The following is a 14,770-nucleotide window of genomic DNA, read 5'->3' as shown; positions in this document are numbered from 1 at the left end:
ATCAAAATGAATTAAAGACCTCAACATCAGACCAGAATCCATAAAGTACATTGAAGACAAGATCAGTAAAATCCTCCAAGATATTGAAGCTAAAGGTATCTTCAAAGATGACACAGAACTGATCAACCAAATGGAAACAGAGATAAACAAATGGGACTATGTTAAATTAAGAAGTTTCTGCACTGCAAAAGATACAGTGACCAGAATACAAAGACAATCTACAGAATGGGAAAGGATATTCACCCAATACCCATCTGATAAGAGGTTGATATCAAGGGTATATAAGGTACTGGTTGAACTCTACAAGAAGAAGACATCCAACCCCATTAGAAAATGGGCTGAAGAAATGAACAGAAACTTTCTCAAGGAAGAGATACAAATGGCCAAAAGGCACATGAAAAAAATGCTATTTATCACTAATCATCAGGGAGATGCAAATCAAAACAACTATGAGATACCACTTCACACTACAGAGATTGGCACACATCCAAAAGAACAAAAGCAACCGCAGTTGGCGTGGATGTGGGGAGGAAGGGACCCTTATACACTGCTGTTGGGAATACTGACTGGTTCAGCCCTTTTGGAAAACAATATGGATGCTTCTCAAAAAATTAGAAATTGAGCTCCCATTTGACCCAGCAATACCATTTCTGGGAATATATCCCAGAGAAACAAAAAAGTCTCAGTATTTTTTGTCTTATCAAGCCTTCATAATGGATTATTTGTCTGAGAAGTACATATGTTACAAGTTTTATCACTTATTAATTCTATTTCTATTATGCCTTTACACATATGCAGAATCTTTTTCTCCTCTAAATGTCTTAGCACTGTAGCATTGTCGTCCTGTTGTTCATTGATTTGCTCGAGCAGGAGCCAGTAATGTCTCCATTGTGAGACTTGTTACTGTTTTTGGCATATCGAATATGGGGACGGGTAGCTTGCCAGTATCTGCCATGCAGGCAGGATACTCTCAGTAGCTTGCCTGGTTCTCCGAGAGGGATGGAGGAATCGAACCCGGGTCGACTGCATGCAAGGCATATGCCCTACCTGCTGTGCTATCACTCCAGCCAAAATGTCTTATGCTAATGTAATTACTAAACCAGCAGAAAGAACCTACAAAGGTAAGAGGTAAGTTCTCTTTCCCTCTACCAGATTCAGCAATAATCAGCTGCTATAGTCAGAAATAATTTCCAGTTGTCTGCATTTATGTCAGCCCTATCTAAACTCAAAGGAAAACCGGGCTTCTCTTATCAGAAGGGCAGTAGACTTAAGATAGGCCAAGCCACAAATGACCACTCTTGCATGAGGTAAACTGAAATAGGGAAAAAAAGGCAGTGAGAAAAATTTATGTATTTCAAGGGGTGAACTAGAGGAAGATGAGCCATGGAAAACAGACATTCAGCTTCTTGGCTTCTAATGTCCTTGAGCACAGGTTAGCTTAAGCCCAGCAAGCAGGCTGCTGTTGTAAGAGGCACTACAAAGCAATCTATCATCTCTAGTGGGAATCCCAGGCATTGTCTTAAGTCACCTCTTTTCATGTCCACACATGTCTGTTCTGCTCATAGCTCCTTAAGTTCTGTTTAAACCACTGAAACTCTATCTTACTTAGTATACTAGAGAAGAAAGAGCTGATAGCCAAAGGGCCAGTCAGCCCTCCTGAATGAAGAGATCCAAACAATGCAGTAAATGGAGACCAGCTGAAACCTTTAAAGGGGGTTGTTCCCAGTCCTTAAGTGTTTGGAGACTTTTTTTTAAGTTCATATCAGATGGGTAATGTGCCAAATGCATAACGAGATTTAAGGAAGGTACATGTCACACAAACATGTGAACACCCAATCATCATGCTTATGAACTGGAAAAGGATCCTGGAGACATTTTTAGTGTATATCCTTTACATTGAAAAAAAGTCCTGTCTTTATGGTAATTAAGTCATAGCTATATAAGGAAACGGTCTTAGGGGAGTTGACCAATGATGGGGCAAGTCAGCAGAGAGAGAAAATGAGACAGAAAGATGGAGATGAGGGAGAACTGCCAAGAAATACTTGGTTCCCTCTGATGGTTCAAAGCATGCTGAGCCTCTGCCTTAAATGCATGGAGCATTTTCTTACAGTGACTTTCCAGTTTTGACTTCAGCGACTTTGGATAGGAAGACTTAAATAGAAATCTCCCCCACTTTACAATAGTGCTTCTATTTTCTGAGTCACTGCTAGTTTACTCCTGTTTTCTGAGAATACTGCTGAGGGTTGTTGGGTTTGGTTTTATTATCTTAAATTTCATTTTACTTTCAGGGGTCTCCCCAGAAGTGTTCAGGAGACTGGGGGACCACTGTGAGAGATTCTCTGCCAATAGGGCTGCTGGTTCAATGTGAGAGTCAAAGGACGTGGTGCTGCTCAGGTCTTGTGGTGCTAGGGATGTCATTACAAAAAGGCTCCAGGCTCCTGAGACTCCAGTGCTGTTTCTCTAGCTACAGATTGCATCTTCCACTTCCTAACAATTTTAAACATTTTTATTTTGAACTCCTTGCAACAGCTTTTTAAGCTCTCACAAACTTTCTTCTATCCTTGAAGCGAACCCGTTTATTTGCAATTGAGCTCATTTTTACAACTATGTTTAACCTATTACTGTGAAGATCATTTTATATTTGCATTACTTAGAATCAATATTAAATTCCACAAATTATCTAGTCACTGGACAGTGACCAGATTTGCAGAACTGGTACCTCCATTCACAAAGTATAGGCCTACTAGTGCACTTAGTATGTATTAACAAAGAAACTCATAAGCCATTATTCAATTAGTTATCAGGACTTTCCAAGACTCTGTGTGTCTCCCAGTGTAGAAAGCAGTGCAGGTCACTCCCAAAGAGGTGTTTTAAAGGCACATTTCCAATGAGATTAGATTTACAGGTTTTTGTTTTATCTCATTTTTTTGGTTTGGGGCCACATCCCACCTTTCTCAGGACTTAGTCTGGGCTCTCCACCCAGGGAGCACTCCTGGAAGTCTCAAGGGACCATATGAGGTGCTGGGGATTGAACCCAAGTCAACTGCATCCAAAGCAAGCTCCTTACCCATTATACCGTATCTCTGGCCCCAGATTCACACAATTGTAAGCAGGATATTTGATGACTGAAATCAACATTATTATGAAAGCCTATGCCATACTTCCCAATTCCCCAAACAGTCAACATTGGGTAAGCATTAATATAATCTCACATACAGTTTAAAGAATTGAAACAGCAGCCTGCGATTTCAGTGTATAATACATAGGGACACTTCATTTTGCCAAGTGAATATTTAGTTTAATAGGTAAACATAATACTCTCTCTGGGTTTTCTCTTTACATGTTATCTATAAATGAATGAGATAAAAATGCACATAAACTTAGTCGAAAAATTCTACACCATTGCAAGACAAAGGGAAGATAACATTTTGTACCTGGAAGGCTTGAGATTTCAAGTCACACTTAAAAAATAAAACAGTTTAGATGACAAGTAACATCTTTGCTGGTTTTGCAAAACAATTTTTAAGATCTAGCTCTCTTCCCACTCAACGTGAATTTGACAATAATACTACACAGCTGTGCTACTTAATCCTCATCAAGAAATTAATTTTATCTTCATTATTTAGGAAGCAAACTGCATTCATTGTAGTTCTCATGATGTACTTCTCTAATAATTTGATAAATATATGGACATGCATGTGTCTACTTAACTCAATCTCTTTTGTTTTTCTCTTGTTTTCTCTTTCATACTGATCATCCATTGGTGTTGCATTGGGGTTCAAAATAATTGAGCAGTGTCCCAAAGTCACTTTTTAATTTGGCCATCATGTGTCTTGAAAATAAAATCTCATAGGAAATCTAAAAGATTTCTGGCTGAAATTGAACAGCATTGTATTCCTGGGTCTGAATTTCTTTGCAGCAATTAGTGTGAGGAAAGTCACTGCAGCCAACATTTGAATGAATAAAAGGTCTTCCATCCACCACTGCTGCTATCATTCTCCCTTATACATAAGTAGCCTAATTTATGCATTTCTATGCCCTTCTAGAGCCCAGTGGACATTTGAATCTCTGACCCCAGACTCTCAAAAATCCATGACAAAACAGCGAAATAAGTCTGAAACTTAAAATATCAACGTTTTCACTTCCATGAAATGAAAGTGAATGAAATGAAATCATGAAATCATAAAGTACAATGAAATTATAAAGGTTAAGAAAAATAATGGTGAGAGACACTTAACCAAGGTATCCTTTCAAATGTTTGTTTTATTTTAAAGCTATAAAATAAAAGTGTTGCATTTCTTGGTAATAACAGTATATAAATTTCAAACATCTTACTTTCATATGAATATGAATCTGTTGGCAGATCCAAATGTGATTCATCTAAAAAGTCAGTTATTATTAGACTGTCTACCACCCATAACATTCCCTGTAATTAGAGATAATCAAGGGGACTCAGGAGTAAGAATCTATAATTTAAAGAGAAACTTGATTCAGGATGCCCATAAGAGGCTCTGTATTATCAAATTCCCCCAACAAATCCACCTGATCACCTACTACTAAGACAAGCAACCAATGGACCTAGCAATAGTTGGACAAACTCCTGGTTGACCAATATCAACTTTTTTTGATAGAGAATGGTAGTGGTTAACATGAATCCTAATTCAACAAATAAATCCAAGAATATTGTTGTCATTCAATGTTTTCATTACTACAATCAGCAAGTGTTTCATATGTGTGACCCTACCTGAAATGTTAGTTATAATCTAGCTCTAAAACAAGTTTTGGTTGTAAAGTCTTGGATACTATGGTATGAAGAATAATCCAAATTTTATTAAATAAGAACCACTTGAAAATTTTTGCTCGGATCTAAATGCAAAGAGGAACTGCTGAATATATTCTTCCCTCCTGCCACTGCTATATTCCTACAGACATTGATAAATTTGAATACTTACATTTTTTTTTGCTTGGATGCGAGGGAGCTTGGGGTCAAAATCATGGGTGCCTGTCATGTAGTGAGTGAGCATTTAAATAATATGTACTAAATTTAATTTAATTAATATGATGCATTCAACATAATTTAAATAAATAACAATAAGAGATAACATGCAACTTTTAATTTCATCTTGACCTCAGTCTTCTTTCCTTTCCTTTCTGTATTTTCCAGGATCTTAACATTTATTCTATTTTATTCTGTGTGGTAAATATGTAAGGAAATAGCTTCTCACTGTAAGGAATTAGGCGATGGATGCATAGATGGATGATGGACAGAAAGAGTGATCTAATGATCCCATAATTAGTACATGAAGGTCTAACAAAGACTGGTTAAATCATTCTGCAATTTTCTGCCTCACTTTCCACATAATAACCCACCCTGCTCTGAGCAGCAAATACAAGGACTTTGGAAGCAACAGTGTTGGTCCCATATGTTGAAAGCAGATGGGAGCTACACTGTCTTCACAGTAGCAGCTGCCCAGGAACCAATGTGAAGAGGAGGAGGGTGGGGGAAAGAGCAAGAGGGGAGAGAAATACAAAAGAGCAATCAGTAGTGAAGCAGAAGAGATACTTCCTGTTACCACTCTCAGCCATGGCTAAAAGCAAGTACACATTTATGAACAGCTCAATTTAATAACATTTTCATATTTATGGTGTCGCTTAATTAAACTTCCAGTTCCAATAGGTATTGTACTTTACATCATGATAACGAAAGAAAGATACATATACAGTTTGCTCAGTGACAAACATGCAAGGTCAATGCCCATTTTGGCACCAAAATCTACCTGACAGAGAGCTGAAAATTCTAAAACCCAGAAAATGCTGGATGGAAAATATTCTACAGCACAGCAAGTAGGACATTTGCCTTGCACCCAGCCAATACGGGTTTGATTCCCAGCATCCCATATGGTCCCCCAAGCACTGCCAAGAGTAATTCCTGAGTACAGAGCCAGGAGTAACCCCTGAGCATTGCTCGGTGTGACCCACCCAAAAAGAAAAAAAAAAAAGAAGCTGTCTATGTATTAACTGAAGGTGACTGCAAAGAAGAGGGAGAAAACCAAAATTTCTATCACTGTAACATAAATGGCAGAGAAACAAATTCAGCTGAAACCAGAAATTGGCTAGATGTCAAAAAGTTTTTAATTCTATGTATTACAAAATCATGTTAGCAAAGGGTCCTCTGTGGGTATGTAATTATAGAATTTCTTTCTTCAGAGACACTTCTTTGAAGAAAACTTATCTATTATTATAGACTTGCGAAATTTTTCCAAAATCCTTTATATAAATTTTTAAAATACTCTAGATGATCTCACTGTTTTAAAAAACAGGTAACATCAATGCTAGATTAAATGATCACAACAGTAACATCAAATTTAAAGTGATGATAAGATCATAGCCAAATAAGATATTCATCATTCATTCCTTCCCTCACACCCAATGATAACAATTTGATATTTAACCACAGATAAATGTGCCTTTATGGACACCATAAGATGCAGCACCATGTACCAAAGGACCCAGAAGGAATTTCACTCACTTGTGTGCTTGATAGTAAAACATAGATCATGGTCCTTGTTCTGGACCTGGTAGTGGACTATGAAGTGGGTACCGCCCCTTCTAGCAATGGTCAGAAATCTTTGAAAAGAACTTTTCAAAATTACCCACGAATAAGAACTTTCTTTTAACTACTCCAGATTTCCAGTGGAGAACTGCCATCATACCTGTGGAGGGAAAAATGTAAATTCGGACACATTGAAGTGGTGGAGGGGAGCAGTTTGACTTTCCCTAACTTTCTTCCTCTCACAAGTAGTACAGCATAGTGTCAATGAAGATACTATTGACCTGTGATTGGTACTGAGCAGGAATGTAAGAGTGAATACCTGACACAAATGAGCTAGTGGGGACTTCTCACCTTCAACTCTCCATAACTATGGTCATCCATGCATCTGAGAAGCTTCTTCTGTGAATTACTGATAGTGGCATGGAGAAGATTTAGCAGACAAGCAGTGAGCACATCCACAGCTGGCACAAATTTATAACCTTAAGCTTTGAGGGAACTGTCATCACTTGGCACTAGGGCATCACAGGAAGGAAAGAGACAACCAAATTTGAGATGTCTGCCACAAGAGGGAGCAAGAAACATAAAGCAGTTGTTATCCACTGATGTAAAGGAATCCACATAAAAGTTTTTTTCACTCCAAGTTAGTAAAAAAACTGAAGGTCATCCTGCTTCAAATGTAAGCCTAGAACCTCAACGTTTAAAAGAAAGATGACATTACCAAAGAATCACAATAATTACTAGAAGGTCACCAATTGTAAAGACATGGAGATTCATGGCTACCAAGTAATTCAAGATAGCTATTCTAAGAAAGGAATGAAAGTTGAAGATATAGTAGAGCAGGAGAAGGGACTACTGCATGTGAAGGGAGGAAGGGAGGGAGGTAGAAAGGCAGGCAAACAGACAGGCGGGCACATAGGCAGGCCCAGGAAACTAAAAGAAAATCAAAAAAGATAGTTCGATGAATTCAGGAAAGCAACACATACAGAAGAAGTTTAACAGTGAGATAGAAATTGCAAAAAGGAATCAAAAAGAATTTCTGGTATTGAGGAATATCATGAACCAAACAGGTGAGTGGGGTGGGGGATGCAACACAGAACATCAACCTCAAATGGGTCAAATGGAAAAAAAGAGAGAGAGAGAAATTTGTGAGTTTGGAGAAATAGGAAAAATCCAGAAAAGAACAAAGGAAAAGATGAAAAACTATTAACAATTATATGTGCCCTGTGGAAAACCATAAAGTAGACAATTTTCAAATCCTGAAGCTCAAAGCCAAAAGGGGAAAGAAAGCTCAGTTAAAGGACTAGTGGTTGGGGCTGGAGCGCTAGCACAGCGGGTAGGGCATTTGCCTTGCATGCGGCCAACCCAAGTTCGATTTCCAGCATCCCATATGGTCCCCTGAACACCACCAGAAGTGATTCCTGAGTGCAGAGCCAGGAGTAACACCTGTGCATTGCCAGTCGTGACCCAAAAATATAAATAAATAAATAAATAAATAAAGGACTAGCGGTTGAGAACCAGTCAAATGTGGAAATGAATTTGGTTATTCAAATTTAAGACCAGTTCATAGGTCACCAAACAAATTCAACTTATAGAGACCCTCTCTATATATAATGAAAGTTAAAACATTCAAAGGTCAGAGAGAATTTTAAAATTAAGTGAAAGAACCTTGTGATTTGCATGGGAGCCCCATTAATATATTGTTGTGTTTCTCAGCAGGACCATACAGGCCAGGAGAGAGTCAAATAATATATTCAAAGTAGTAAAACAGCAAAAACAACAACAAAATCAATCAAGAATAATCTACCTGGCAAAAGACATCCTTCAGAAATGAAGTGAGAGACAGACTTTTCTTGACAAAGATGAACTGAAGAAGCTCATGACAACTAAGCCTGCCTAATGAGTACTGAAAGGAGTTCATTAATATGGAAAGAAAAGATGCTACTAGTAAGTAACAAACATCAAAGCATACAAAAATATATAACAAACTGGTAAAGGTAATATAATGATAAAATAAAAATCAGAAAAATGTCACAATGCAATATGGTGGTATAAAAATCAAAATTATAAGTACCAAAATATAGCCCTGTAGCACTGTCTTCCTGTTGTTCATCGATTTGCTCAAGTGGGCACTAGTAACGTCTCCATAGTGAGACTTCTTGTTACTGTTTTTGGCATATCAAATACACCATGGTAACTTGCCAGGCTCTGCTGTGTGGGCGGGATACTCTTGGTAGCTTGCCGGGCTCTCCAAAAGGGATGGAGGAATTGAACCCAGGTCACCACATGCAAGGCAAATGCCCTACCTGCTATGCTATCACTCCAACCATCAAAATATAATATTATTAAAATAATTATAGCTACAAAACATTAATTTAGAAGAAGCTACTTGAAAAAAATGGGGGAGTAAAGGGGTTAAATTTTTGTTTTAACAAGTCTCACAATGGAGACATTACTGGTGCCCGATAGAGCAAATTGATGAGCAACTGGTATGACAGTGATACAGTGAAAATTAACTTATTATTAGTATAGCATGGACTGCTAGTTACGAAGTATTTTATGTATGTATTGGGCTAACCACAAAGGCAAGATTTACACAGGCAAACAAGCTTTACCCCAAAAGATGAAGAGAATGGAATCAAAGTATACCATTCCAGAAAAAGATTAATTCACAAAGGAAAATAACAGGAAAGGAAGAAACAAGAAAACTTCAAAGTCATTGTCAAACAAGACGATAATATTTTTTATCCTGAACTATCAAAATGACTCTAAATATAAATGCATTAAGCTCTCTAATCAAAAGGCACTCAGAGTGCCTGACTATTTTATTTTTTGAAACAGACCAAAAAATAAACTGCTTAAAAGACACTCTCTTCAGCGTCAGGCTTAGATAGCCTCAAAACGAGAATATAAAAAAGACATTCAATGATGAAGCAATAGAGAACAGATATAATAGTACTTATATCAGAAAAATTACTTTAAAAAGCAAAAATATTTTTAAAGGCCATTATGTAATGTTAAAGCGGTCAATTCACCAAAAAGATAAAACAGTCATAAACACACATATACTAACATTGGAGCACCTAAACATATTTATTAAGCAGTTTTGAAAGGAGAAATAGACAACTATACAACCGAAGTAGGGAACTCCACTATTCTATTACCAACAATGAATGTATTACCCAGACAAATAACAAGGAAATGGTAGGTATAAACTAACCTTTGGATCATAATAGACATACACTCCAAAATACATACTTGTCTTACAAGTGCATGAAACATTCTCCAGGATAAAAGAAATGATAAATAACAAAACAAACTTTAGCTATTTCAAGAAGATTGAAATCATACCCATATGTGTGCATTTTTTAAAAAAATCACCACAAAAAAATGAGAAACTACTAACAGGAGAAAAGTTGGAAATTTCACAGAACTATGTAAATTATACAACTCCTTCACAATCAACAGGTCAAGAAAATAATGCTTGTAGAAAGATGAAAAATAGAAATGTAACACCCAAACCTAAGCAATATAACAAAAATAGTTCAAAAATAAATGGCTATCACAATATACAGTTACATAAAAGAAAAATCTAAAAGAGTAAACAACTTCACACCTCAAGGAACTATAAAAGAAAGAAGAAATCAGACACAAATTTAGCAGAAGGACAACATTAAGATTAGAACAAACAGTAATTACACTTTTGAAATCAGAAAAATAAGATAACATAACATATCAACAACATTAAGAACTGATTTTTTAAAGATCTTCAAAACTTATATTTAATCAAATTATAGTTTAAAGGGCAAAAGATTTGAATAAATATAGTAGGTAACCAAAAAGGGGAACATTGCAACTAATACCACAGAAATACAAATGTTCATGAGAAGACTATTAATTCACCAACAAATTGGAAGAAATAGAAGAAAGATAAATTCCCAGAATCATGCAAACTTCTAAGCTTGAATTAGGAAGAATGAGAAGGAAGATTTGAACAGCCAATAATGCATAAGGTGGCTGAATCAGTGAATTTAAAAAAAATAATAATCACTCAAAAACCTACCCTTACAGCAACAATAACAAAAAGTTCATGGCCAGATGGTTTCTCTGGTAAGCTCTACTAAATATTTAAAGGATAATTAATGCTTCTCAAACTCTTCCAAAATATTGGGAAAAGGAACACAAATTCTTTTTTTATAAAGTCATCATACTACTACCAATGACAGAAAAGGACACAAGAAAAGAAAACTACAGGGCATTAATGTCAATGAATATCGATGTAAAATTTCTCAAGAAAATAGTCTTTAAAAATTCAACAGTGCATTAAAATTTTTACCCCTCAGAAACAAGGGTCGTTCAATATATAAAAATCAATAAATGTGATATTAGATATAAATAGGAAACAACTACAAAAATTATGACTACCTCTAATGCAAAAGAGTTATCTTACAAAATTTTAAAATGTTTCATGTTAAAAACTCTGCAAAATGGAAATATTAAAAACCATAACTCAGTGATGGGCAAAAGAAGTAATACAGTTTGGCTTGCATGAGGACTACCCAGGTTTGATCGCTGAGACCTACCAGGAGTGATCTCTGCAAACAAAGCCATGAGTAAGTTGGATATGGCCCCAAAATAAAATAAAATAAAATAAAATAAAAAACATAACTTAATGTGCTTGGGTAAATTATAGTCACACGATTTTCTTGGATGCTTTCATAAACTTTAAAAAATGTTTCTAGGTAGTGGATGTGGTGTTGGAATGATGCATGCATGAAACTATCATTAATAGTATCTTTAATATTACCTCAATAAAAATAGAATAAAAAAATTAAAGAATAAAATAAAATGAGGTTTAAAAAATAATAATGAAGGCCATATGTGGGAATCCTACAACCAATGTCATAGAAAGAAATAAAGAAGAAAAAAGAGGAAAGTATTAAAGAGAAAGAAAAAGGAATATGCACTGGATATGAAGAAGTAAAACTGTCTTTACAGATTATCTGATCTTACAATTTTAAAGACAGCAACAAGGTACATCAGGTAAGGTGCTTGTTTTGCACATGGCTGACCAGGGTTTGATTTCAGGCACCACAAATGGTCCTCTGAGCCTCACAGAATTGATCCAGAATACAGAGCCAAAAATAAGCCTTGATCACTGTAAGGAGTGGCTCAAAAATTTAAGAATAAAATCAATGCACCACCAAAAATAGCTATTATCAGTAAGCAATACATTCTGTAAAGCAAAAGGATAAGAAATAGCACACAGAAATCAGGTGTAATTTTCTACACTAACAATGACACCAGTGATAGGGTAGGTGTTGGAAAATTGTATGTCTGAAACCCAACTTTATAAATCATGGTGCCTATACGAAAAAAATTAATTTAAAAAGAAGTATCTTTAAAAACAAACCTATTAGCTAACATCAAAAACAGTAAAAGACTTCAGAATAAATTCAGTAAAGAAGGTGAAAGATCTATACACTCAAAATATAAGACTTTAATAATAGAGTAAAAGAATATATGATTTTTGTGTTTTATCCACAAAAATGGATATATCTATATCTACATGGATATAATGCCCATTTATTCTATGAACTTTCTAGCCAAATTCCTATAGAATTTTTCACATAAATAATGCAAACAATCCTAAAATTTATATGTAACCACAAGTCTCCAAATAGCTAAAGCAATCCTGAAGACAAAAATAGGGTTGAGGCTTCATATTTTCTGAGTTCAAATACATATACAGTAATCAGACAGCTTGGTATTGACATCAAAATAGACACACATGAACAATAAAGAGTCAAAACTAAATCGCACATATATATTGTTGACTAATATTTGGAAAGGGAGCCAAGAACATTCAATGAGGAAAAGATAATCTTTCAATGAAAAGAAATGAGAAAACTGAACTTCATACAGATGAATGTCACTGGACTCCTATCATACGGTCTACAAAATTTACTTGAAATATATTGTAAGCAACTACTAGGAACTTAAGGAAGTCCTTTAATAAAAGATGAAAATGTAACACTTGTCTTGGCAATGAATTTTTTTTAAATATGCTACACAAGAAAAGAAAGCAACAAAAGCAAGCTAAATAAGTGGAATTACGTCAAAAGGCTTCTTCACAGAGGAGAAAAACAAAGTGAAAAAGCAACCCACAGATTGGGTGAAGTCATTTTGTAATTTATCAGAGAATAGTTTAACATCCTAAATACATAAAGAATTCACAGAACCCATCTGTCAAAAAAACAATCTGGATTTAAAAACAAGGAGGGGACCTGAAAAGACATTTCCCCCATATAGAAATACAAATAACCAACAGACTAGAAACAACATCGTCTCAGTAATCAGGGAGATGCATAAGATGTCTCCTCACACCTTCCAGAAGAAAATTAACAAGAGCGAAAGATGTAACAAATGTTGTCAAGGATATGCAGACAAGGGTACCCTTACTCATTACTGGTGGGAATACAAATTTCCACAGCCACAGGCCCAGAGACAGTGCAACTGTAAGGCACTTGCCTCATACTCAGCTGATCCAGGTTAATCCCCAGAACTGCAGATGGTCCCCCAGCATCACCTGGAGTGATCCCTGAGTGCAGAAACAAGAGTAAGTCCTGAGCATGAGGGGGAATGGCCAGAAAATAAAACAAACATTTTATAAACAGCCATTATGGAAAAAAGTGAACATTTGTAAAAAAGGAATAGATGACTACATATGATTCGTCATCCTACTTCCTGATATGTACCCACAGGAAATAATACCTTAGAGAGATATCTGCACTTCATTTTCATAGTAGCTTTGCTCAAAATAGCCAACATAAGGACACACTTGCAGTGTCTCTAATAATAAATGAAGAAAGGAGATATGGGCATGTTCATTCAAGGAAATATCATTCAGTCATGAAAACAAGGAACACTGCTATTTGTGACAACATGAATGCTTTGAGGCCTTTAAAAAAACTGAAACAAGTCAGAATTAGAAAGACAGATACCAGATTCCACATAACTTAAACACTGAACATGAATTTCTAAAGTTGAAGTCAGCAACAGAACTTAAAACACTGGTTACCAGGAGTTGAGTCAGAAGAATGAAGAGATGTTGGTAAAGGTTCAGGCTATACCTTATAAGATGAACAAGTGCTGGGATTTTAATATACAGTATGATGATTACAATTAACACTATGGTTTTATCTACCTGAACTTGCTGAGAATAAAATTTAAATAGTATCACACACAAAAATACTTGCATGTGGTGATGGAGGTGCAGCTCACAACTGAGGTCATTTCTTGATAATACACAAGTTTATCAAATCAAATACACCTATATCATAAACCTATGCTATGTTACATAAAAATAGTATTTTGATAAAGTGGGAGGTAATCCAAAACAAAATTATATAAAACACAGAGCATAACATTTATCAAGTTTAAAATTTATTTCTTTTTGTGTATACAGAGTTCTGTACAAAAGTACTTATTATTCTCTTTCATCCAAAAGTCATAGTATCAATAGGAAGAATGCAAAATTACAGGTATAATGTATAGTAGGCCCCCCAGGGATTTTCTTAAAATGGGTCTGTTTCAATTATAAAAACAACAAAAATCAAGAGTTCAAACTGAAGTTAACCCGATTGACATCCAGTTCTGGATCTATTATGACTCCACTGTGACCTTGGACAGGTGTCTCTGTGCCTTTTGTATTTAGTGAAATGAGAATAATAATACCTAGCCAGAAGGTTATTTGGGATGTACACGTATCTATATTTACTCACATACAAGTGTGTGTTGTTTGAATAAACACACATGTACTCACACACACACAAGTCCTACAGCAATAAGGCAGTGTTAGCTCAGATGGAAAATTATTTTATTTTGCCAAAAGAAAATGAGTAGTCATAGGTTTTATCTAAATGGCATCTCGGGCACCTCTCCATTGGGGTCTTTTTCCTTCACAATTACCCAAGGAAAGGATGACCCTTTCTGAGTTTTTTCCCCCCTTGACATGTTACATTGAAATTCACACCAGCTTAATGGAAGGGAGCCAAGGAAGCGAGATTTTCTTGGATGGCTGCGTGGCTTAGAACAACCTGCGCTATGGGGGCCAGAGCGCTGGCAGTGAGTCAACTTCTTATTAAACAGCAGTTATTGATCACCTGCTGTGTGTGCTAGGCACAGGAGGAGGAGCTTTATAGGTGGCTACAAACAAAA

The 14,770-nt window shown here is 35.9% G+C and overlaps 1 protein-coding gene and 1 non-coding gene across 2 annotated transcripts in view; both read right to left on the bottom strand.

Moving 5' to 3' along the window:
* LOC101538484 (histone-arginine methyltransferase CARM1-like) overlaps positions 1–14,770 on the bottom strand; it is a 306,619-nt gene that overhangs the window by 139,654 nt on the left and 152,195 nt on the right. The gene's annotated exons all lie outside the window — the stretch shown is intronic.
* On the bottom strand, positions 1,761–1,864 carry LOC129401027 (small nucleolar RNA U13). Its single transcript, XR_008628054.1, has one exon. It is a non-coding gene; the product is annotated as a small nucleolar RNA U13 (small nucleolar RNA).

Source organism: Sorex araneus, chromosome 1 (genome assembly GCF_027595985.1).
Source record: "Sorex araneus isolate mSorAra2 chromosome 1, mSorAra2.pri, whole genome shotgun sequence".
Classification (NCBI taxonomy): Eukaryota; Metazoa; Chordata; class Mammalia; order Eulipotyphla; family Soricidae; genus Sorex; species Sorex araneus.
The sequence above is the reverse complement of the archived record's forward strand: the minus strand, read 5'-3'. Positions and strand labels throughout refer to the sequence as shown.